A 25,034-nucleotide genomic window follows, 5' to 3' on the forward strand; every position below is an offset into this window, starting at 1 on the left:
TTATTTTATACACTGTACATCGAAGACTTATAATATGCTGAAAAGTGGCCAGACTAAAATAATATTTTTTAGGCAATGGGCGAAGCCATCTTTGACTTTGTTTATTTGCATCTTATAGTGAATGTTATTCTGGGATTAGGGAGTTTTCGCTTGTCAAACATAAACAAACATGGTTGCCATCATAAAGAATTTAGCTGACACGCATCTCTATTCTAAACAATATTACATTTATCCGTTGTACTCACCAGAGATGTGGTACATTGTAAACAAGTCTAGCTGTTAGGTTGCTAATTTATGTTATGTTTTTTTGTCAGCGCAACCTGTTTTTTAGACTGGTTTATGGAATGAGTTTGGCTGTGGATGTGTTCCGTGTAATGCTTTTACAATAAGGTGAAATTGAGGAATAAAGATGTGAAGACCTTTATTTTCCATCAGTACAAAACATTGTTTAGATCATTTTCAGACAGCATTGGTGTTTATATGTGTTTGTTGCGTCATGTGTTCTGTTGCTACTGTTCCAATCACATATTTGCGATGGTAAGCTGCAGGGACCACTCAACAATGATCACAAACATGTGATTGTACTTATCAAAGGGTTAAAAACAACACAGTCTGAACTGTCTGTCCCCTCAACGTCCATCTACCTGTCAGGAATGATCCATCACTGAAGAGAAATGACCATTCGGTCTCAGGAGAGAAGGGAGAGACAGAGAGAACACTAAGACAGAAATGATTTTGTGAGACCTGAGCTTGACTCACAAGGAAGCGTATTTTAGTGTATGTCACACATGCATACCTGGATGTGTAAAATTCAAAAAGGCACTTGCACATCTGATCTGTCTTTGTTGCATGTGCATGGTAACAGTTGAATAAGATGAGAGAAAACTAGAAACCTGCACACTGATCTTGCTAGTATCACTGCTATTTATTAAGCTTTACTTAATGGCCTCAAGGCCTTCGTCAGCTCGAGCAGTGTGCGGGTTTCTCCTTTTTTCTCATACCTGGATATGTAAACACACAAGCCGACACAAACAAAAACACTTGGTACAAGCACACAGACACTAATGTACAGTATTTTGTGTGGCGATTGTCAGTCATTGCTTTCTTCTCTTTCTTGTTCTTTTCTTTTTCTTTTTAAAATTATTTTCTATTGGACCTATGTGAAATTATATTAACTTAAAATAGTTAATAGTTAAATAGATTTAATGTATTTCGATTCCTTCTTCAGCATAGCCAGGATTCAATTGTTGAGGAGGGTGAGGTGAGTTCAGGTCAGATACATCAACACCAGCAGTTCTACATCAACCAAATCAGCACTGTAGGAGATGAGTGGACCTGCAATTCCCAGATAATCTAATGATCATGTTTACAAAAGCACAAGCATGCACACACACCCTAATGGGAGCCTGTGGGGGATTCTCTGTACTTGTACTAAGTCTGGGTCCTTTTGTAGCGGGTGGACGGCTGAGTGGACACCCCCGGGCCAGCTGTGGTCCTCGATAGTCCTGGGTCCTAGTTAGAGAGATCAGACATGTGCATGGGCTACCATGTCACAAGGAGGCCAGCCCAGTAGAATGTTACGTAACAGGACCATCAGTGTGTGCAAGTTGTGTGTGTGTGTGTGTGTGTGTGTGTGTGTGTGTGTGTGTGTGTGTGTGTGTGTGTGTGTGTGTGTGTGTGTGTGTGTGTGTGTGTGTGTGTGTGTGTGTGTGTGTGTGTGTGTGTGTGTGTGTGTGTGTGTGTGTGTGTGCGTGTGTGTGGAAGTGTTTAACTATACTTATGAATAGTAACAAACTAAATATTTGACCAACTGGGGACATTTTGTTAGTCCCCACAAGGAAAAATTATATTTCTAGGGGGTTTAGCGTTAAGGTTAGATTAGATTAGGGTTAGGATTAGGGGTTATGGAAAATAGGATTTTGAATGGGAATCTATTGTGTGTCCCCACAAGGTTTGTTAAACAAGAGTGTGTGTGTCTGTGTGTGTCTGTGTTTGTGAATGAGTACTTGAGTGAGTTAGTGAGTGATATGATACACTTATGTCACTCAAATGTGAGTTAATGGTCATGCATATGTATGTACAATGTGTGCGTGTGTTATTGTGAATATGTTAGTATCCTAACATATCTGACCTCAATGAGACATCAGCTCTGTAAAGTGGGTTATGGAATGGCAAGGTGGACCGGGGTAGAAAGTGTGCCATCAGGACAAACAGCCCGAGAGCCGGGCTGGTGCTGTACACATGGGGTGCGTCCCAAATGTTACCATATTCCCTACATGGGCCCTGGTCAAAAGTAGTGTACTATATAGAGAGTAGGGTGTCATTTGGGACATGACCACACATCCCAGGAAGTTATTTAAAGGGCTCCCGTCCTCCCCAATGCACCATGCAGGCTAAAATGGGCCAGGCAGGACCAAGCCCAGAAGACAGAGAGAGAGAGTCACACTCCCCAACTCTTTTCAGCAGGGCTTACTGTTTCTAATGTATTTAGGACATTATTTAGTAGGAAAGAATGGTAAGACAGTTACTTTCTGTTACATATTTGAAAGAATGCTTTGAGAAAGTGAGAAGTGGGTGTGTCAGTAAAGGGAAGCCATCTTTGCATGGTGGTCAGAAATGTTTGGGGAAACAAAGAAACTGTTTAGAATTTAAAAGTGACAACTTTCTCAATTGTAAATACCTGGTACTAAATGGTGCCTAGTGGTGCAAATCACAGCAAATCTAGCATTTGTCAATGAGAGCAGTGCAACGGTTTGAGGTCACTGTAGTGGGGGTGGTAGTATAGTATAGTGGTTAGAGTGTCGTTACCCTACTATTTCCCGGGCTGGATTGTGGATGTCAATCAGTGGAGGTTGTAGCTTGTATGGCTCCATGGGTGGACCCATCTGCCCCCCTCAAAAAGCACCATTCTGCACTAACTGTAGACTCATAAATATCAAAAAGAAGTAACAGAAACAAATGTGTTAATTTGGCACTTGAACATCAATACATTACCCAACACAACCAAGAGCCAAGACTAAACTAATTCACCTTGGTGGTGTGCAGACTGGTTTTATATTATTTTTAACGATTTCACACAAACCAGAAAAAAATGCAACAATATGTCTGTAAAATGATATATTCACAGTATTATGAATTGTGATTTATTTGGTAGTGTTACCGATTTGTTATTTTTTAATACATTTTTATTTTATTTTATTTGACTAATTGCATTAGTACTGTACTAAGTTAGATGTGCTATTTGATAGATTCGCCCGCTCCCCCTACCTCGGGCCTCCAGTGGGGAGACCTGAGGTCAACCTATCCCCTCCCCATCTCGTACAGTAGCCTGCCTTGCTCACAAACTAGAATCAGGGCACCCACTCCGACAAGGTTAATTGACCCACAGTTCCACACGGTGACAGGATATCTTTGAAGTGATGTGCAAATGAGCGATAGAAAACCAATCGCGCAAATGTCACCATTCAGATAATTTTTTTGTATTTTTTTTGTGCAGGCGCCCCATGCCGCCCCCGGTAAGATGCCACCCTGGGCGGCAAGATGCCACCCTGGGCGGCTGCCCATGTCACCTATACCTAAATGTTTCAGAAGGGTTGGGTTAAATGCGGAAGACACTTTTCAGTTGAAGGCATTCATTTGTACAACTGACTAGGTATCCACCTTTCCTTAGTGCTTCTGCCAAGGTTTTAAAGACCAAAGTGACTGTCCCTACACACACACACAAGCAGCTACTCCTCCACTGCGATGGATGATTTTGGTGACAGGTATTTGTCCCAGGGCCTTAGCGTGTGGCGTTTTTGTGTGTGTGTGGACATCCAGATGTACGGAAGACACTGCTGTATAGGACTTCCACTGTGTATCACGACACAGATGGGCCCATATATATGTGATTTTCCTGGTGTATCCAACCACTGTTCTGACAACATCACAGTATGCACTGTAGCCCTAATGTTTTATATTTCCAGCTCCCATGTGCAGGTGCCAGACAGGAGCAGCCAGTTATTCCTAATTGTGTCTCACAAGGAGACCTGAGGTAAAGTCTATCTTTACCTCAGGTCTCCTTGTGAGACACAATTAGGAATAACTGGCTGCTCCTGTCTGGCACCTGCACATGATCAGAGAGAAGGATGAAAGGATCAACAGCAGTGTAGAGGAACCAAGAAATATTGGTGACTGAGAAATAATAGAATAGTGGTTACAGAGAATGAATGGAAAAGGGAGAGGGCGAGGAAAAAGCGAACGTGTGATGGTACTGCAGCCCTTGGCTGAATCTGGAATATGGTCACCCATGGCTGACTGTCGGTTGGTTGGGCCCATCCCATGGTTAGGCTGCCCCTGGCTAGGAAGCATATGTCTGCACTGGGCTACCAGGTGTCCATATGGAGACTTTGTTAAATTATTACTTAACAACTCCAGTTTCACCGCATGTTAGTTCACCACAGGCCCACAGAGCAGTCATTTTACCGTTAAAGCTATTGTGGAGAATATTGAGTTTTCATGCCATTTTGCCTATTTACTTTTATTTTGTGTCAGGAAATAGCAAACCTTACCAAATATTTTTATGTATCTTGTCTGAGCTACTCTAACATTTATTTAATGACCCAACACACACACACCGTACCCACAAACATCGTACACACACACACATTTGTGAGTGTCCCTCCCTCAGTAGCCCATTAGGTAATATCAAGGCCTCCCACACCAGCCCCCTGTTATCGCTCTGACTTGGGGCCTTAGAGAGGGGATGGAGGAAGAGGTATCTCATATACTTCCACAGATCAACCAACTGGACGTTTTGATTTCATTCAATTTCCAGCTTTCTGCTGTTAGTTGGGCCAGACAGGAAGCAGCTCCCAACGGATGTGGTTGTCTAGGCTACAAAAGAACAATCACAAAAGGTCAGAGGAAGAAGGTTGTGTGACCGATATGTGAGCTTAGTAAACAAGTGATACTGGCAGTGGCAAGTGCGGTGAAGGATTTTAGTTACATTAGAGCAGACAAACAGGAATTGAAGGAGAAGGCTGCGCTGCCCTTTCTACACACCTGTGCCCCTGTTTCAACATCAGTAACTTAATAACTCATGGGAGACCGAACAGTGTGTACTATTTCCTGATGGCTCCGATGCGATGGTAGCCATTTCCTTGACAGCACATGGTATCCATTGTTTAGATATTACTCGCACAGAGTTGGCTGAGGACAACTGAGAGAGTAGGAATACATCTGACGAGTGGAAGAGATGTGATGAAGCTTATACAGTTGAAGTCGAAAGTTTACATACATCTTAGCCAAATACATTTAAAGTCAGTTTTTCACAATTCCTGACATTTAATCGAAGTAAACATTCCCTGTCTTAGGTCAGTTAGGATCACCCCTTTATTTTAAGAATGTGAAATGTCAGAATAATAGTAGAGAATCTTTTATTTCTTTCATCACATTCCCAGTGGGTCAGAAGTTTACATACACTCAATTAGTATTTGGTAGCATTGCCTTTAAATTGTTTAACTTGGGTCAAACATGTCGGGTAGCCTTCCACAAGCTTCCCACAATAAGTTGCGTGAATTTTGGCCCATTCTTCCTGACAGAGCTGGTGTAACGGAGTCAGGTTTGTAAGCCTCCTTGCTTGCACACGCTTTTTCAGTTCTGCCCACAAATGTTATATTGCATTGAGGTCAGGGCTTTGTGATGGCCACTCCAGTACCTTGACTTTGTTGTCCTTAAGCCATGTTGCCACAACTTTGGACGTATTCTTGGAGTCATTGTCCATTTGGAAGACCCATTTGCAGCCAAGCTTGAACTTCCAGACCGATGTCTTGAGATGTTGCTTCAATATATCCACATAATTTCCCCCCTTCATGATGCCATCGATTTTGTGAAGTGCACCAGTCCATCCTGCAGCAAAGTACCCCCACAACATGATGCTTTCACCCCCTTGCTTCATGGTTGGGATGGTGTTCTTCGGCTTGCAAGCGTCCCCCTTTCTCCTCCAAACAACACTGATGGTCATTATGGCCAAACAGTTCTATTTTTGTTTCATCAGACCAGAGGACATTTATCCAAAAAGTACAGTCTTTGTCTCCATGTGCTGTTGCAAACCGTAGTCTGGCTTTTTTATGGCGGTTTTGGAGCCGTGGCTTCTTCATTGCTGAGCGGCCTTTCAGGTATCGTTGTACAGTGGATATAGATACTGTTGTACCTGTTTCTTCCATCTTTACAAGGTCCTTTGCTGTTGTTCTGGGATTGATTTGCACTTTTCGCATCAAAGTACGTTAATCTCTAGGAGACAAAACACGTCTCCTTCCCAAGCGGTATGACGGCTGCATGGTCCCATGTGGTTTATACTTGCATACTATTGTTTGTACAGATGAACGTGGTACCTTCAGGTGTTTGGAAATTGCTCCCAAGGATGAACCAGACTTGTGGAGGTCTACAATTTATTTTCTGAGGTCTTGGCAGATTTCTTTTGATTGTCCCATGATGTCAAGCAAAGAGGCACTGAGTTTGAAGGTAGGCCTTGAAATACATCTACAGGTAAACCAAATGATGTCAATTAGCCTATCAGAAGATTCTAAAGCTATGACAATTTTCTGGAATTTTCCAAACTGTTAAAAGGCACAGTCAACTTACTACATGTAAAGTTCTGACCAACTAGAATTGTGATACAGTGAAATAATCTGTCTGTTAACAATTGTTGGACAAATTACTTGTGCACAAAGTAGATGTTCTAACCGAATTGCCAAAACTATAGTTTGCTAATATTAACAAGAAATTTGTTGAGTGGTTGAAAAATGAGTTTAAATGACTGCAACCTATGTGTTTGTAAACGTCTGACTTCAACTGTAAGTCCCACACATGTATGGACTGACTGTTAATGTTTCCAGCAGTGCTATTGTTGACACTGAGGATGATAAGTAGCCTGGCATCCAAACTGATTTAGGGCTAGATTAAATCCATAGCGCAGAAGATCTGTGTTGTAGCACGATAAACATTTTAAGGGAATTTCCGATTGAGTTGACATATGCAGTGTTTACCATGTATGTGGTCTCTGTAAACGCAGGAACATTGCTTTTAAATTTCAAACGCACTATTGTGTGGGTCTTCACTGTTTCACTTACAACGCTGACATTACCGAAGTCAGAAGATCAGACAACCATGTGGAGAATCATGTGACCACAGGTGCAGCTGGATGTTCCTTACTGAGACTTTGGCTGTGTCTGAAAATGTTAATATCTGTCTAATCATTGCCTCCTTTGTCCATGTTTTTTCAAAGAACATTAGAGGATTCAAGGTCCCTCCCTAATACCTCCTTCTATGAGCTTTGAGAGGAATTGAGGAAACAAGGACAGAGGAACCAAGGATTTGACAGCTATTAACCTTTTTTTAGACACAGCAGTTCCCAAATTGTAGCATATTCCCTACATAGTGGACGACTGTTGACCAGAGCCCTATTGCTCTGATGCCAAGAATGGCGCTGGAGAGCCCGTTGTACAGGCTACTGACCAATTCTGCAATTTAGTTTTAAGATCTTAACTTTTTTTCATACAAAATGTGTCTGCCATTTCCTATGCCGGAAAACGGCTTCTGGACATCAGAACAGCGATCACTAACCTCGATGTGAATTAAGAGTTCTACTTCAATGAGTCGGAAGCTCTGAACATTTGGCTTACTCCGGACCAAGCCCTTAATCCCTGGGACCCAAAAGAGGAAGAGACAGAGAAAAAGAGACATGCATGGCGGCCTCCTAACAAGATTACGTTGGCAAACAAATAGATCACCATTGCTCTGTGTTCTGTTGGCAATGTGCAGTTACTGGAGAACAAACTGTATTAACTCTGTTTGATTGAGACTATTCTATCAATGGGACCTGAAGAAATATAATATTCTGTTTCTTGATTGAACAAGGACATTGATAATATATACAGTATCTTGCAGGTTTTTCCATGCATTGTCTAGATCGGAAAGCAGCCTCAGGTAAGACAAGTGGGAGGGGTGTTTCTCTTTGTTAACAGCAACTGGTGTGCGATCTCTAATGTTAAGGAAGTTTCTAGTTTTTGCTCACCTAACTCATGATAATCTGCAGACCAAACTATTTACAAAGAGTTTTCACCTATATTTTTTGTAGCTTGTCTATTTACTACCACAAAACGACGCTATCAGTAATACCGGACTCAATGAGCTGAATAGGACCATAAGCAAGCAAGAATGCACTTGTGTTCATAGACTTTATATATAGATTTTTAACCATTATGTAACCTGTGCAACTAGAGGCGACAAAACTCTTGACTCCACACACAAACGCATACAAGGCTCTCCCTCGACTTCCTTTTGGCAAATATGACCATAACTCTGTCCTTATTTTTTCCTGCTTACAAGCAAAAACTCAAAGGAAGTACCAGTGAAACGCTCAATATGGAAGTGGTCCGATGAAGCGGATGCTATAGGACTGTTTCACTAGCAAAGACTGGAATATGTTCAGGGATTCTTTCAAAACATTGAGGAGTTCAACACATCAGTCACCAGCTTCATTAATAAAAGCAGGAAGTACCAGTGACTCAATACGGAAGTGGTCAGATGCTACGCTACAGGACTGTTTTGCTAGCACAGACTGGAATATGTTCTGGGTTTCACCCAATGGCATTTTAAGAGTATACCACCTCAGTCATCGGCTTCATCAATAAGTGCATCGATGACGTCATCCCCACAGTGACCGTACGTACATTTCCCAACCAGAAGCAATGGCTACAGGCAACATCCACATCGAGCTAAAGGCTAGAGCTGCCACTTTCAAGGAACGGGACACTAATCCGGACACTTATTAGAAATTTATGCCCTCAGACAAACCATCAAACAAGCAAAGCGTCAATACAGGATTAAGATTGAATCCTACTACACCGGCTCTGACACTCATCAGATGTGACAGGGCTTGAAAACTATTACGCACTACAAAGGGAAACTCAGACGCAAGCTGCCAAGTGATGCGAGTTTACCAGACGAGCTAAATGCCTTTTATGCTCGCTTGGAGGCCAGCAACACTGAAGCATGCACGAGAGCTCCAGCTGTTTTGGACGACTGTGATAACACTCTCAGTAGCCGATGTGAGCAAGACCTTTCAACAGGTCAACATTCACAAGGCCGCGGGGCCAGACGGATTACCAGGACGTGTACTCAAAGCATGCGCGAACCAACTGGCAGGTGTCTTCACTGACATTTTCAACCTCTCCCTGACCAAGTCTGTAACACCTATGTTTCAAACAGACCACCATGGTCCCTGTCCCCTAGGAAGTGAAGGTAACCTGCCTAAATGATTACAGCCCTGTAGCACTGATGTCAGTAGCCATGAAGTGCTTTGAAAGGCTGGTCATGGCTCACATCAACAGCATCCTCCCGGATAACCTAGACCCACTCCAATTCGCATAATGCCCAAACTGCTCCACAGATGACGTAATCTCAATCGCACTCCACACGGCTCTTTCCCACTGGACAAAAGGAACACCTATGTGCGAAAACTGTTCATTGACTACAGCTCAGCGCTCAACACCATAGTGCCCATGAAGCTCATCATTAAGCTAAGGACCCTGGGCCTAAACACCTACCTCTACAACTGGATGCTGGTGATAAGGGTAGGCAACAACACGTCCGCCACGCTGATCCTCAACACTGGATCCCCTCAGGGGTGTGTACTTAGTCCCCTCCTGTATTCCCTGTTCACCCACGACTGTGTGGCCAAACACGACTCCAACACCATCAGTAAGTTTGCTGACGACACAACTGTGGAAGGCCTGATCACCGACAACATACCAAGACAGTCATGAAGCGGGTACGGCAATGCCTATTCCCCCTCAGGAGACAAAAAATTTGGCATGGGCCCTCAGATCCTCAAAGTTCTACAGCTGTACCATCGAGAGCATGGTTGCATCACCGCCTGGTATGGCAACTGCACGGCCCCTGACCGCAAGGCACTACAGAGGGTAGTACATACAGCCCAGTGTATTACTGTGGTAAAGCTTCCTGTTATCCAGGACTTCTATACCAGGCGGTATCAGAGGAAGGCCCAAAAAATTGCCAAGGACTCCAGCCTCCCTAGTCAAGACTGTTCTCTCTGCTACTGCACAGAAAGCCATAAGACTCTTGAACAGTTAATCAAATGGCTACAATGACTACTTGGATTGTCCCCACCCCTCGTTTTACGCTGCACAACAATCTCCAGTCGTTAATGTAAAAGCCTCTGCCAATTCTTGTGATTTCAATATTACAATTCACTTGACTTTATCATGATGTTATTTGACACAAGAATTGTAATTTCAATGCTGCTTACCGCCACATGCTCTCCTTACCACATTGAGGCATTTTGAAAATGTAACTTTTTCAGGAACAATACTGGATGTCAAACCTTACAGTAATTGTAGCTGGTGTTGTGCTCTCCAGCATTCCCTTTCACTCTTACATAAGGGGAGGGGGGAGGGTTGTGTAACAATTGTGGGTACATTTTTATTTGGGATATGGCCTCACCTCCCAAACACTCCCCACTGAGCCAGAAAGGTCAGATCATCCACAGAGATCGCCCGGACAGGGGGGCGGACAGGGGATAGGGAGGCAGACGAGGGTAAGGGGGAGGGTGGTTGGCAGGGGTATGGGGGTGGACAGCGGGACAGGGGGTAGAGGGGTTGAAAGGGTATAGCTATGGGTGGACATGGGCTAGCTAGGAAGCAGACAAGGAGAAGGGTGCAGGGGATTGGACGCACACGACTGGGCTTGGTTTTCCCCATGCAAAAAGCAAAATAACATGCAGTGAGCAAAATAACATTTGAAATAGCCGATACGGCATATTATATTTTCCAAGGCAAGTTTGCACATACAATAGTGTCACAACTTCATGTCCTATACTTACGTAGATACCCTCTCGCTCCCTCTCTCTATGCTCCTTATCTCGCACACAGACACAAACACATGCGCTCACTTGCGCACACACCGTGATGCTCGAGAGATTATGATGAATTACGATGTGAGATCAGGTATGATTTATTAGTCTCTCTTTGTGTGTGTATGTGTGTGTTGTAGGGCCCTATTCTGTCAGTGGAACAATCTGCTCCTCATGGTATATAATCCAGACTACCACTCAGTTGCCTCTTGGGGATTACTACCAGATACAGCTCTCCTCGCACTGACACACAAACACACCCATGCGAGCACACACACACACACTCACTCTCATACAGCGCATTACTGTAAGATATTAATAGAACAAGACCACACCACCTTAACCCCAAGACAGTTTTCAAGGTGGTGGCATGACAAAAATGCATATGCACACGCACACACACATACACAAACAAACATCCGCAATCTATGTAAGTTTAAACTGGCAACAAGAACTCAACCAACACATTTGACTACAGCAACAGGTAGTGCAGGTAATGGACTGTGTATTTTTTGTGTATAAACTTGTGTGTTTTGGACTCTGCAATATTATAATTAATGTCTATGTATGATGTTAAGGTCATTGCAAATGTGTGTTACTTAATGTGTGTTCAGTTGTTTGTGTACACTGAGCATCAGGCTGCCTCTCAGTGTCAATGCAGTTCTTCGGGAGCGGACTAGCGCATAGTCTGCAAATGCCAACATTGACACAGACAGAAAGGGAGAAAAAGAAACAGAAGAGAGGGAGGTTGAGAGGGTGAGTGCGCAAGAGAGAACTGCAGCAGAACTGGATCAGATAGGTAGAGAGAAAGAAGAGGGGGGGTGACTGTATGGATTCGACAAGGTTGGGGGAAACATTGATTTAAATGAGTGGACCCCTACAGAGAGGGAGAGACCCTCAAAGATAGTTCCGACCGGAATATCATGCTTTTTTCTTTGCATAAAATTGTTACCTAGAGAGGTTACCATTGGGGGTTCTGGTCCTTTCCAAAGATCTACTTCCCTTCCCAATTTTCCCATATACCTATTTCTGAAAACGAGAGCACACAGAAAGAACCCAGGGCACCTATCGAGTGCGTCTTGGTGGAACAGGTGTTTTGTTGTGCAGCGATACGGTCCCTGTCCTGTCACTTCGTTGTGTAGACACATTTTCTGAACGGCGAAAGAGACCAGTGACGACCAGGAATGATCGAGATGAAGAACCTCAGCGGGTTTTTTCGGTTCTGCCTCACTCGGATGGAGTGGTTCTACCCATAAAGGATCTGAAGAGAATTAGCCAAAACCCAGCAGAGAACATGCTACATTTTGGCTAAAGAACCTTAGCAAGCAGAGGGGGAACTGGAAAAGCTCTGTACCAGAGCAGTTGGAGAAAGGGAACTTTAACTGGAACAAATAGGGATCATCACAAGGTAAGCAGCTGGATGATCAGACTGGCATTGATTGACACCTGTAATGGAATTAATTCACCACCTATTTCTTCAACAGCTGTCTAGTGCAGATTAGTTACCCTGAAAATCTGACAACTGACGTTTTGGATGTAGTCTACATTCTCTGTTAAAACAAGTTGTTGTACAGACCTACACGTTTACAATCAGGTTATGATAAACATGCATATTGTTCTGACGGCCGTAAAGAGTCAGAGAGAAGTCTAACAGAACAGTATGGATATTCATATCTCTGGTATGGTTCGATGCTGGCATCCTAGCAACTGTATTGAGCAACCTGCTGTTTTATCTTGGACATAACGGATTGAAACTGGGGCAACATGCTTAAGCTGTTGTTAAACTGTTCTGAACCTGCATGGGTCTAATGGGAACACATAGACCATTGAGGAGGACAAAGCTTGAATTCATAGTCACATACAGGTACATATATCTAGGCTATTAATAAAGAGTCATTGTCCTCTCACTAAACAGTCTAGCCTAGACAATTATACTAGGAATGAATGTTTCAAAGGCAATCATTATCAGTAGCTGGAGAAATTAGATTCTTCCTGGGAGAAATATTATATTTTTTGTATCTAGCCAAGTAAAATATATTCAACATTTATAAAATTTAAAATAATTTCTCCCAGGAATATTATTGAATAGTTCTCATGGTTTTGGAGCTGTTTGATCCAAATATTTTGAGTAAATAACAGTATGAATAATCAAAATAAAGTTGATGTATCATGCATTTTTTCCCCCACTATTAAAAGCAGAACGATAGCCTACTCATTTGCTATTACTGATATTTTATTTTATATTTATTATATATTTATTTACAGTATTTCTATTATTATTATTATTACTCACTCACTCACCACTATTTCATTCGATCACTGAAATAAGCAAATGGCTGTCAATTACGTCAGAAGTTTAAATTAAGTACCTGAAAATACCTTGTACCAGCACTATATGCACAATTGCATCCAGTAACACACACGTTTTGAGGTCCAATCATATAGTGCACGCATACTCATAATTGTGTCTATTCCTAGGAGTCAGCTGGTCTGAATGGGGATTCAGTTCAAATCAATATCAGAAATAGCCATGCTTCCATTTAGTCATTTATTGTACTTTTTAGTTTTAGTTGATCATCTGGTGAAAATGTATGATTACTGAATCACTGTATAGATTGAGATCAACAAGGTGGTTTATTTGGAGTGTATTTGATTCAGGGCTAAACTTACCCCATGAGCCTTTTCTGGATGTCTTTCATTTACAGTGGCATTTGCAATAACACATTTTACATAATGATTACTAGTTCAAATAGACAAGTATTTACTTGACAGGTTTTTCAGATACTCGCAAACGTAAGTGGAATTCATTACATACAATACAGCTACAAAATATTTGAGACCTTCACAGAAGTTAAAATGTCTGTTTCTGTTTCATACAGTTAACATTTAATGAGTGGGCCACTTCATATTTCACCATATTCAATAGAACTTGTAGGTGTTTTTTTGGACAGTTAAATTAGCGTGTGTCTGTTACTGTCTGTCATCACCACCATCTGACACCCTATCAAGACCAGTGCTGTGCTCTCTTTCCCTCTTAGTCTACAGCAATAGCAGCACACACATGTAAACCCCCTTCCGCCTTTCTCCCTCCCTCCCGTTTCAGTTTCTGCCCCAAACCTGCCAGTTTCCAACACCAGCCAGCCAGTCACAAGCCTCCGAGCACCTTGGCGTGAACACCTTCCTAACGAACCAATCAGGTTTCTGTGCAAGGCGGTGGAAAACCCAATCAATTAGACAATGATACTTCCAAGCTATGAACTATGGGCGCACCTGGATTGTACAATATTTGGACCCTATTCAGTCCCGCTTGTAATGGCGTTCAGCTTATAAAAAGGGTGTCATGTTAGTCACATTACACCTAATCTCTTTCCCGGACACTTCTGCCCAAATGCAGAAGAAGTCTGGTGGACCAACACATCAAACTTGGCCTTCATTAGTTCGGGTTAGGTTTAAAATAAGTTTAGGAAGATAAACTGTAGAAATGGGCAGGGTTTAGCAATAATTAGGACTTTTGGACTGTTAAGTAGTGACGATGACAAATACTTTAGTCCGTAAGGAAGAAGTCTATGGTCACTCCCACGAAGGCCAACTTTAAATGGTTGATATTCCCAGGCTTAATAAACGCAGCAAAAAAAGAAACGTCCTCACTGTCAACTGCGTTTATTTTCAGCAAATTTTAACATGTGTAAATATTTGTATGAACTCAACAACATACATAAACTGAACAAGTTCCACAGACATGTGACTAACAAATGGAAAAATGTGTCCCTGAACAAAGGGGGGTCAATATCAAAAGTAAGTAATTATCTGGTGTGGCCAACAGCTGCATTAAGTACTGCAGTGCATCTCCTCCTCATGGACTGCACCAGATTTGCCAGTTCTTGCTGTGAGATGTTACCCCACTCTTCCACCAAGGCACCTGCAAGTTCCAGGACATTTCTGGGGGGAACCCACCGATCCAACAGGTCCCAGACGTGCTCAATGGGATTGAGATCCGGGCTCTTCGCTGGCCATGGCAGAACACTGACATTCCTTTCTTGCAGGAAATCACGTACAGAACGAGCAGTATGGCTGGTGGCATTGTCATGCTGGAGGGTCATTTCAGGATGAGCCAGCACGAAGGATTCCAAATGAGGGAGGATGCGTTCAGCGTTGAGATTGCCTACAATGACAGTCCGATGATGCTGTGACACACCGCCACAGACCATGACAGAGCCTCCATCTCCAATCTCCAAATCGATCTCGCTCCAGAGTACAGGCCTCAGTGTAACGCTCATTCCTTCGACGAGAAACGCGACTCCGACCATCACCCCTTGGTGAGACAAAACCGCAACTCGTCTGTGAAGAGCACTTTTTGCCAGTTCTGTCTGGTCCAGTGATGGTGGGTTTGTGCCCATAGGCGACGTTGTTGCCGGTGATGTCTGGTGAGGACCTGCCTTACATATTTGTATGCTGTTCTTTGTATGACATTTTAATATTTGATTATTAACCAATGATATTAGGCCACTCCTGGCCATGATTACAGACACCTGTGTCTTTTGACACTATATAAACGAGTCATCCCGCAGTGTTTGTGATTATACCCTGATGAAGACAGCTTGGCTGTCGAAACGTTGGTATTACATTTTTGCATCTGAGCTCCAAGAGTGGGCGGCTTTCTTTTATTGTCGAGGACCTGCCTTACAACAGGCCTACAAGCCCTCAGTCCAGCCTCTCAGCCCATTGCGGACAGTCTGAGCACTGATGGAGGGACTGTGCGGTCCTGGTGTAACTCGGACAGTTGTTGCCATCCTGTACCTGTCGCGCAGGTGTGATGTTCGGATGTACCTATCCAGTGCAGGTGTTACACATGGTCTGCCAATGCGAGGACGATCAGCTGTCCGTCCTGTCTCCCTTTAGCGCTGTCTTAGGCATCTCACAGTACAGACATTGCAATTTATTGCCGTGGACACATCTGCAGTCCTCGTGCCTCCTTGCAGCATGCCTAAGGCACGTTCCCGCAGATGAGCAGGGACCCTGGGCATTTGTCTTTGTGTTTTTCAGAGTCAGTAGTAAGGTCTCTTTAGTGTCCCAATTTTTTCATAACTGTGACCTTAATTGCCGACCGTCTGTAAGCTGTTAGTATCTTAACCACCGTTCCACATGTGCATGTTCATTAATTGTTTATGGTTCATTGAACAAGCATGGGAACAGTGTTCAAACTTTTTACAATGAAGATCTGTGCTGTTAATTCGTAAAAATCCAAATATCTTTGAAAGGCGGTCCTGAAAAAGGGACGTGTCTTTTTTTTGCTGAGTTTGTGCTGTGTATTCAATAGCCTGTAGACAACGTTACACCAATAAACACTTACCTTGAACCCCCAACCTAAAGAAATTGAAAGTTTCTTTCTTCTGGAGATAAGATACATGTTCCCCAGTGCACAAACATGCACACAACAAACATTTGCCATACCATGCAATGCTGAGCCCAGTCGTGGTATTGACACATTCACCCTGCTGAAAGATCAGCCACAAAATATTGGCACCATTGTAACAGGTTGTAATCAATCTCTGGTCTCCACCATGGGAACAGAAGAGGAATATCTGGTTTGGTAGTCTCAGGTTGGACTACTCCAAATCAATTTGGTTCTGACACACACACACAAACACAAGCTTTGCAGGTCCATCAACCCATTAAAATACCTCTCACACCCTACAGTAACCTGTGGATCATGAAAGAACCTTCATAAATCAGCCTAACTGCCTATTTATTGACACTATGTAGTGTCCTGTAGTACTTAGTTTGAAATGAGAGCCCTTCGATCATTCACAACACATCCATAAAGCCTCTATATTGCATGATGCTACAATTAATTTAAAGTCAGACCCCTTTCGTCATTTATGTATGTGTTATATCATATGATGCTGTAGTTACTATAGGGTCAATGTATAGTTCCAACTTTAAAGTTTGGTGGAGGAGGAATAATGGTCTGGAGCGGTTTTTCATGGTACGTGCAAGGCCCTTAAAGTTCCAGTGAAGGGAAACCTTAATGCTACAGCATACAATGACATTTTAGATGATTCTGTGCTTCCAGCTTTGTGGCAACAGTTTGGGGAAGGCCCTTTCCTGTTTCAGCATGACAATGCCCCCGTGCACCAAGCGAGGTCCATACAGAAATGGTTTGTTGAGATCGGTGTGGAAGAACTTGACTGGCCTGCACAGAGCACTGACATCAACCCCACCAAACAACTTTGGGATGAATTGGAACGCCAACTGCGAGCCAGGCCTAATCGCCCAACATTAATCAGTGCCCAACCTCGCGAATGCTCTTGTGGCTGAATGGAAACTAGTCCCTGAAGTGATGTCCCAACATCTAATGGAAAGCCTTCCAAGAATTATATGAAGGCTGTTATAGCAGAAAAGGGAGGAACAACTCCATATTAATGCCAATAATTTTGGAATGAGGTGTTCGAGCAGGTGTGCACATTGAACATTACACAGCGCTGTGAATAGTGTAGGTTGTCCATGAGCTGCAGGACCAATGGTTCTTGCCTCTCTTCCTGCTGAAGGAACTGCATGTTGGTTCCAAGCTTAAAAGTAACAACAAAGAAAGTTAGTAGGTCTGTTAGGAAATGCCTTTGTCACACCATCTGGATAAAGGCATATCTGTGCTGTGCCAGAAACTCTACAGTACATGAGAAGATGGGTAACTCCATTCAATTAGTATATTCCTCTTTCATTTACAAATCTTATGTGACTGAGACATGGCTGTATCTCGGGGGATGTGTATTTAGCTGAGCTCGCTAGAAATTACTTTGAAGTCACCAAAATTATTAGAAATAAAGATTGAGTTAGCTACAGTATGTAATCTACTTCAACGCTTAACTACTACAAACTAATTTAAATTACAATAAAGGTCTGTTTTTCACTGTCCAGTGGCAGCACAATACAGGAGTAGGTGTCTTGTTAGCAACACTAAAAAAGTACTTCCGGGTCAGGAATTTCAGAAATGTTCCATATAAAAGCCTCCCACTTAATAGTAGAAGTGTCTAACCATTCATGATAAAAAACAGTTGTGCCCTTGTATATGTAGTGGAAATTTCCTGTATTTACCAAATCATGAGAGCAAACCACATACAAGTCAGAGTTATCATAAAGTTAATCTTTAATTATATGAGCTCCATCACAACCCTGTGACTCTCAGATCAATTCAGTGTCTATAAATGAATTCTCTGAGAGTGCTTACAAAACAGTTCTGAGTATAATTTATAGCCAAGACACACCCATCTCAACTCACATGACGAATAACAGATTTTAGGAATATTACAAAGGAATACTTTTACTTGAGAGAGGAGTAATTCCATAGCCAGACAGCATTAGCTATAAATTATCGTTCCGTTTGCTCTTCTAAAACGAGGTTCTACTTCTCGTTCTTGGTACAACATAGTACCATTAGGATATATATCAATTGTCATTTTAGACACTCCCATTCTGGACAAGCTCACGGAGACACAGTGACTGGCACACAGACATTGTGGAGCCAAGAGATAATTGGTTCCCCCTCAATCATCCCTTCACATGGTTTAAAAGACATGTTTACATATGAAGACAAGCTTGACCTCTCCCCTCTCTACGGCCCAAGTAACTGACCCCATGACAGAGAAAGGATAACTGCAAATGGCCACCACTATAGTACAACAAGATACATTCTATTTGAGAAGTAACTCACAAGCATATAATGAAAATAAAACATCTTATCTATGTTACCCAACTATTCTGATTAATCCCCAACATATATTTGCTTAAAGCAGGAACTATTCTGGGTGCAGCAGTAAAAGTATGTGAATACTCAGTAGGGTCTGTAGAATGTATACATGGTGTCATTTCATGGAGCTCTGAATAATACTAATAATCTGAGTGTTGCTGACATTTTACTCCACCCATTCCACTGGCGGCTGCATCACATCACGTGCACTTGCTGCACTACAGAAAACCTGCTAACCAAACAGTGCAGGGCATGCTCACTATATTAAAGGGCAACTACACTCAAATCTAAGTTTCTTAGACCTCAAAAGTCATCCCCTGATGTGGTTTAAGCATTGTTGTAAACAAATAAATCAAATTGTGTTGTTTTTCTATTAAATGAGTGTGAAAGAAATGGGGTAAACCAGAAAAAATGGGGTAAGTCCGAAACCTGGATAAACAAAACCAAGAAAATGGAATTTGGGAAAAAAACAGAAGTAGGCAAACCTAAACAGATTTTAAAAGGTCCTCCCAACGTTTTTTTGCTGTGCATGACTGCACTTTAGTGTGAGTCATCCTGCAGCACAGCATTTTGGAGGACGTTGAGGTCAGGTCCAATATTGACTATTTACCCAAGAGGGAAAGGGGCTGTGCCATGCTAGAAATGTTTTTGTGAAATATAACAATTTTGCGGACACTTTTATCCAAAGCGACTTAGTCATGCGTAAATACATTCTCATGTATGTGTGGTCCGTGAATCGAACCCAATGTCATGGCGTTGCAATGCACTACCAAGATGCATAACAGGGTTAAGAATGATTTGTGAAGCCTCAATTTAACATAATTTATAAGGCCTTTATTAAGCGGTGCAATTGCCACCTTTTATAAAGCACATGTTTATGTCATATTTGACAAAGTTGGTTAAATCACACAGTTATGCAACATTTATGAACCCTTTAAAGCATGGCATACAGTTATAGATTTGTAACACGTATGTAGTATTTATGAAGACTTTATGAAGCCTCTATAAGCTGCACGCAATTTATAGCGGGACCCATTATTCTTTAAAAAATTATTCAAGCACTGTCAAGTTGGTTGTTGATCATTGCTAGACAGACATTTTCAAGTCTTTCCATAGATTTTCAAGATGATTTATGTCAAAACTGTAACTAGACCACTGTAACTAGACCACTCCAATGCAGTGGCTAGAGCGTTGGGCCAGTAATCGAATGGTTGCTAGATTGAATCTCCGAGACAAGGTAAAAAATCTGTCGTTCTGCCCCTGAACAAGGCAGTTAACCCACTGTTCCTAGGCCGTCGTTGAAAATAAGAATTTGTTCTTAACTGACTTGCCTAGTTAAATAAACCAAACTCCAGTGCCGTCAGAAAATATTCATACCCCTTGACTTATTCCACATTTTGTTGAGTTACAGTTTCAATTCAAAATCAACTGAATATATTTTTGTCTCACCCTTCTACACACAATATCTAACTCCATAATTACAAAATGAAAACATGAGTTTAGAATTTTTTTTCACATTTATTGAAAACTAAATACATAAATATCTAATTTCCATAAGTATTCACACCCCTGATTCAGTACATGTTAGAATCACCTTTGGCAGCGATGACAGCTGTGAGTCTTTCTGGGTAAGTCTTTAAGAGATCTACACACCTGGATAGTACAATATTTGCACATGATTCTTTATAATGTCTGTCAAATTGGTTATTGATCATTGCTCGGCAGCGATTTTTAAGTCTTGCCATAGATTTGAACATTCAGGAACATTCAATGTCGTCTTGGTACGATACTCCAGTGTATATTTGGCCTTGTTTTGGTTATTGTCCTGCTGAAAGGTGAATTTACCTCTCAGTGTCAATTGGAAAGCAGACTGAACCAGATTTACCTTGAGGATTTTACCTGTGCTTAGCTCTATTCCATTTAACTCCCTAGTCCTTGCTGATGACAAGCATACCATGATGCTTGAAAATAAGAAAAGCGGTACATGTTGTATATGTTGTGTTGGATTTGCCCCAAATATAATGCCTTGAATTCAGGACATAAATTTCATTTATTTGCCAAATTTTTCAGATTAGTAGCAAACAAGATGCATGTTTTGGAATATTTTCTTTCCATACAGGCTTCCTTCTTTTTAGTCTGTCTATAGGTTAGTATTGTGGAGTAACTACAATATTGTTGATCCATCCTCAGTTGTCTCGAATCATAAGTATTTGCCTCTCAGTGCCTCTCTTAAACTCTGCAACTGTTTTAAAGTCCCCATTGGGATATTCCTGTGAGTTAGGAAGGATGCCTTTATCTTTGTAGTGACTGGGTGTATTAAAACCTCTTAGGGTTTGTGAACCGCTAGCGGGACACCTGTCGACAACATCCGGTGAAATTGGAGAGTGCAAAATTCCAATTACAGTGTCGTAATATTAAATATTCATGAACATATAAGACACTTGTATAATTTAAAAGCCTAACTTCTTGTTAATCCAACTGCGTTGTAATATTTCAAAAAGGCCTACCATGCGATTATCTGTGGACAGCGCCCCACATCAAAAGATTTTTTCTGTAGTATGATCTAAAATAAGGACGAGCGACCACAAGGTTCTAGCTCCAGCCTGTTTATTAACCTAACCCTCGCATATCGTACATAGGTACGGATCCCCCCAAGGGACATCCTACTACATCTTCCCCTCTCCCATGAACAAGAACTCAACATGCATAACAACTGAAGCATAACTGAAATGCCATTTGGAAACCAGTATTATTCTCTAACATGCTACTTCCCATCCTGAAACAGTATGAAAGCATTAAATCACACAGTATGAACATTAACTTAGATACAGTCTCTTTTTGCTGGGTATGGTCCCCAACAGTATGTTTTCTCTTCACGTAACATAGTCTTTCAGCCACTCTGGTGGCTTCACATCCCTTTTTGGGCGCGATTGTGGCTCTGTGAGCATTCTCTCCCCTTCACCCTCTTTTTGTGCATTTTCTGTGGCCTCAGTCTGTGTGGCTGGTAGATCTGAAAGATCTCTGAGGTGTGTTTTGTTCCTTCATACCTCTTCCGAGCCTGTGTCCACCACATAGGAGCATGGGGCATCCGCTTTCCTCAGCACTATTGCTGGTGTACCACCACCCCACGCGCTCCAGCAGGTTATTCTCTCTGGTCGCCCCCAAAACCAATTATTTCTTTGGCCGCCTCTCCTTCCAGTTCTCTGCTGAAAATGACTGGAACGAACTACAAAAATCTCTGAAACTGAAAACACATCTCCCTCACTAGCTTTAAGCACCAGCTGTCAGAGCAGCTCACAGATTACTGCACCTGTACATAGCCCACTTATAATTTAGCCCAAACAACTACCTCTTTCCCTACTGTATTTATTTATTTTGCTCCTTTGCACCACATTATTTTTATTTGTACTTTGCACATTCTTCCACTGCAAAACTACCATTCCAGTGTTTTACTTGCTATATTGTATTTACTTTGCCACCATGGCCTTTTTTTGCCTTTACCTCCCTTATCTCACCTCATTTGCTCACATTGTATATATACTTGTTTATACTGTATTATTGACTGTATGTTTGTTTTACTCCATGTATAACTCTGTGTCGTTGTATGTGTCGAACTGCTTTGCTTTATCTTGGCCAGGTTGCAATTGTAAATGAGAACTTGTTCTCAACTTGTCTACATGGTTAAATAAAGGTTAAATAGATAAATAAATAAATAAAAGTGTCTTTGAGTTCGTAATCGACACACGTTGACCTTCGGTCAGCTCTGGCCTCTTCGTAGCACGGTGTCTCCGATTAAAGTCTCCAGTGTGCGTTTGTTTCAGCCGTTTGTCCCTCTCAGCGAAGGCCTTCCTGTTAGGCCATCGGGGTTTAAGCTGAGCCGGCGAGACAGGCAATGGGGAACGCAGCCTTCTGCCCATCTGGAGCTCGGCAGGCGACGGCCCATGATGCAGTGGTGTAACTCTGTAAGCTAACAGAGCCCTGTATGGATCCTTGTTCTTTTTCAGCAGTCCCTTGACTGTTTTCACAGCTCTCTCTGCCTCACCATTACTCTGTGCATGGTAGGGGCTACTGGTCACATGTGTGAAGTCATATTCTGCGGCAAAAGCAGGGGGAGCGTTAAATGTAACCAGGACCTCAGCGATCCCTTGCCTGGAAAAAAATGACTTTAATCCATTGATAACACCAGCTGATGTGGTTATGGGTGTCTTTGCTATTTCAATGTATCTTGAGTAGTAATCTACCACTAGCAGATAAGTGTCATTTTTCCAATAGAACATATCTGCCCCTACCTTTTGCCATGGCCGTTTTGGCAGCTCCGTTGCCATCACTCTGTCTAGCATTTCTGGTTGTAGAGTTTCTGGGATAACTATCCGTTGTCCTTTCATGAGAAGGTCTCCATTACAGTGGAAGTCACTTTGGTGCACCCAATAGGGCTTCAGCAGCTGAGGCAGTTCCTCCTGCCTGGGCCATCCCCTTTTGCACTGCTGCACTATCTGCCGGCAGATGTGGTCTCGTTGTTGCTCCTCTGCAATCTGCTGCTGTTTGGTCTGAGATGCAGCTAGGCTGTCCCTTATTGCATTAATGGACACCTGTACCTCACCCTCTAGACATTGCTCCTCCTCTGATAATGGATGTTTAATTGGGGCCCTGGAGAGTGCATCTGCTGTGATCTGTGCCTTCCCTGGCACATACACCATCTTGTAGGTGAACCTCAGTAATCTGAGGCGGAAGCGCAGAACTCTGGGAGGCAAGTCGTCCAGTGCTTTTGTCCCTAACAGAGCCAACAGTGCTTTGTGGTAAGTCTCTGCTGTAAACTGCAGGCCAATAAGGTATTGGCTGAGCCTTTCACATGCCTATGTGATAGCCAACGCCTCCTTCTCCACTTGAGCATACCTTTGCTCTGTGTCGGATAAGCTTCGGGAGATGTATGCTATTAGACGCCACTCCATGTTGTCCTGCATCTGTGTGAGGACCGCCCCTAGCCCAAAGGATGATGCATCGAATGATACTTTTGTCTTAGCGTGGGGACGGTACTGGGCCAGCACTCTCTGTGAGGCCAGGTCTCCTTTGACTTTGTCAAACGCGACCTGTTGCATGTGACCCCATGACCAGTCATTCTCTTTGGCTAGTAAGTCTCTCAGAGGTTTGGTTGTATCTGAGAACTGTGGGAGGAACTTACCCACATTTGTGGCCATGCCTAAGAAGGTCCTGACTTCAGCCACATTCTGGGGTCTGGGCATATCTGTGATGGTGCTGATCTTCTCCGGGTCCTGCTCTATTCCAGCTGCACTGATTTTGTGTCCCAAGAACAAGACCTCTGACTGTGCAAAAGTGCATTTTTCATTGAGTGTCAGACCAGTCTCCTGGATTCTGGTCAGAACTGCTGTGAGCCTTACATCATGTTCTGCTCTGTCCCTTCCGCACACGAGCACATCGTCCGCGTGGACTATGACGCCACTCAGCCCATCCAACAGCTGGGACATGCATCTTTGGAAATGCTCAGGACCGGAAGCGATTCCAAATGGCAAAACAGTAACGGCCAAACGGTATTCAGTTATTCAGAAAGTGGACCTGTCTGAAACAGACATTTGTTGAAGGTCAACAGTGCCTGTTTATTGCCAACCCATCCCAACATCATATTTGCAAAACATTGACATATTTCCAGAAGACTTGGCTAGTTAAATAAAGATAAAATTAATAAAAATGAAATGCTTCACGATGGGAACCACACATGCGAAAATCATCCATTCACCTACTCTGCGTCTCACAAAGACACGGAAGTTGGAACCAAAACTCTAAAATTTGGACTCCAGACCAAAGGACAGATTTCCACCAGTCTAATGTCCATCGCTTGTGTTTCTTGGACCAAGCAAGTCTCTTCTTATTATTGGTGTCCTTTAGTAGTGGTTTCTTTGCAGCAATTCGACCATGAAGGCCTGATTCACGCAGTTTCCTCTGAACAGTTGATGTTGAGATCTGTCTATTATTTAAACTCTAAAGCATTTATTTGGGATGCTATTTCTGAGGCTGGTAACTCCAATGAATTTATGCTCTGCAGCAGAGGTAACTCTGGGTCTTCCTTTCCTATGGCGGTCCTCATGAGAGCCCGTTTCATCATAGCAATTGGGTTTTGTGACTGCACTTTACTGTCATCATTGGCAGCTCTATGGTGAGAAACATATCGGATCCCGGCGCAAAAACCTTGTGCTTTCTCAGAGGATGATTTCCTAGAGGATGATTACATTACAAGGCTGCTTCCTACCATTCTACGACAGCTGCCGGGGGCTGATGCTGTCATAGTTCATGTGGGGTCAGATTACATTAGGAAGGCTAGCTCGGAACTGCTGAAATTGGATTTTAGAAAACTGAATCTAG

The 25,034-nt window shown here is 42.6% G+C and overlaps 1 protein-coding gene across 1 annotated transcript in view; it reads left to right on the forward strand.

Annotated features, from left to right (window-relative positions):
- The first annotated feature begins 11,646 nt into the window (after positions 1–11,646).
- The window catches only part of LOC118358958 (ATP-sensitive inward rectifier potassium channel 12-like), a 47,834-nt gene continuing 34,446 nt past the window's right edge, over positions 11,647–25,034 (forward strand). Inside the window, exon 1 of the mRNA XM_035737007.2 lies at positions 11,647–12,323. The gene's annotated coding sequence lies outside the window, so the exon portion shown is untranslated. The remainder of the gene's footprint in view (positions 12,324–25,034) is intronic.

This window comes from Oncorhynchus keta, chromosome 26, assembly GCF_023373465.1.
Source record: "Oncorhynchus keta strain PuntledgeMale-10-30-2019 chromosome 26, Oket_V2, whole genome shotgun sequence".
Classification (NCBI taxonomy): Eukaryota; Metazoa; Chordata; class Actinopteri; order Salmoniformes; family Salmonidae; genus Oncorhynchus; species Oncorhynchus keta.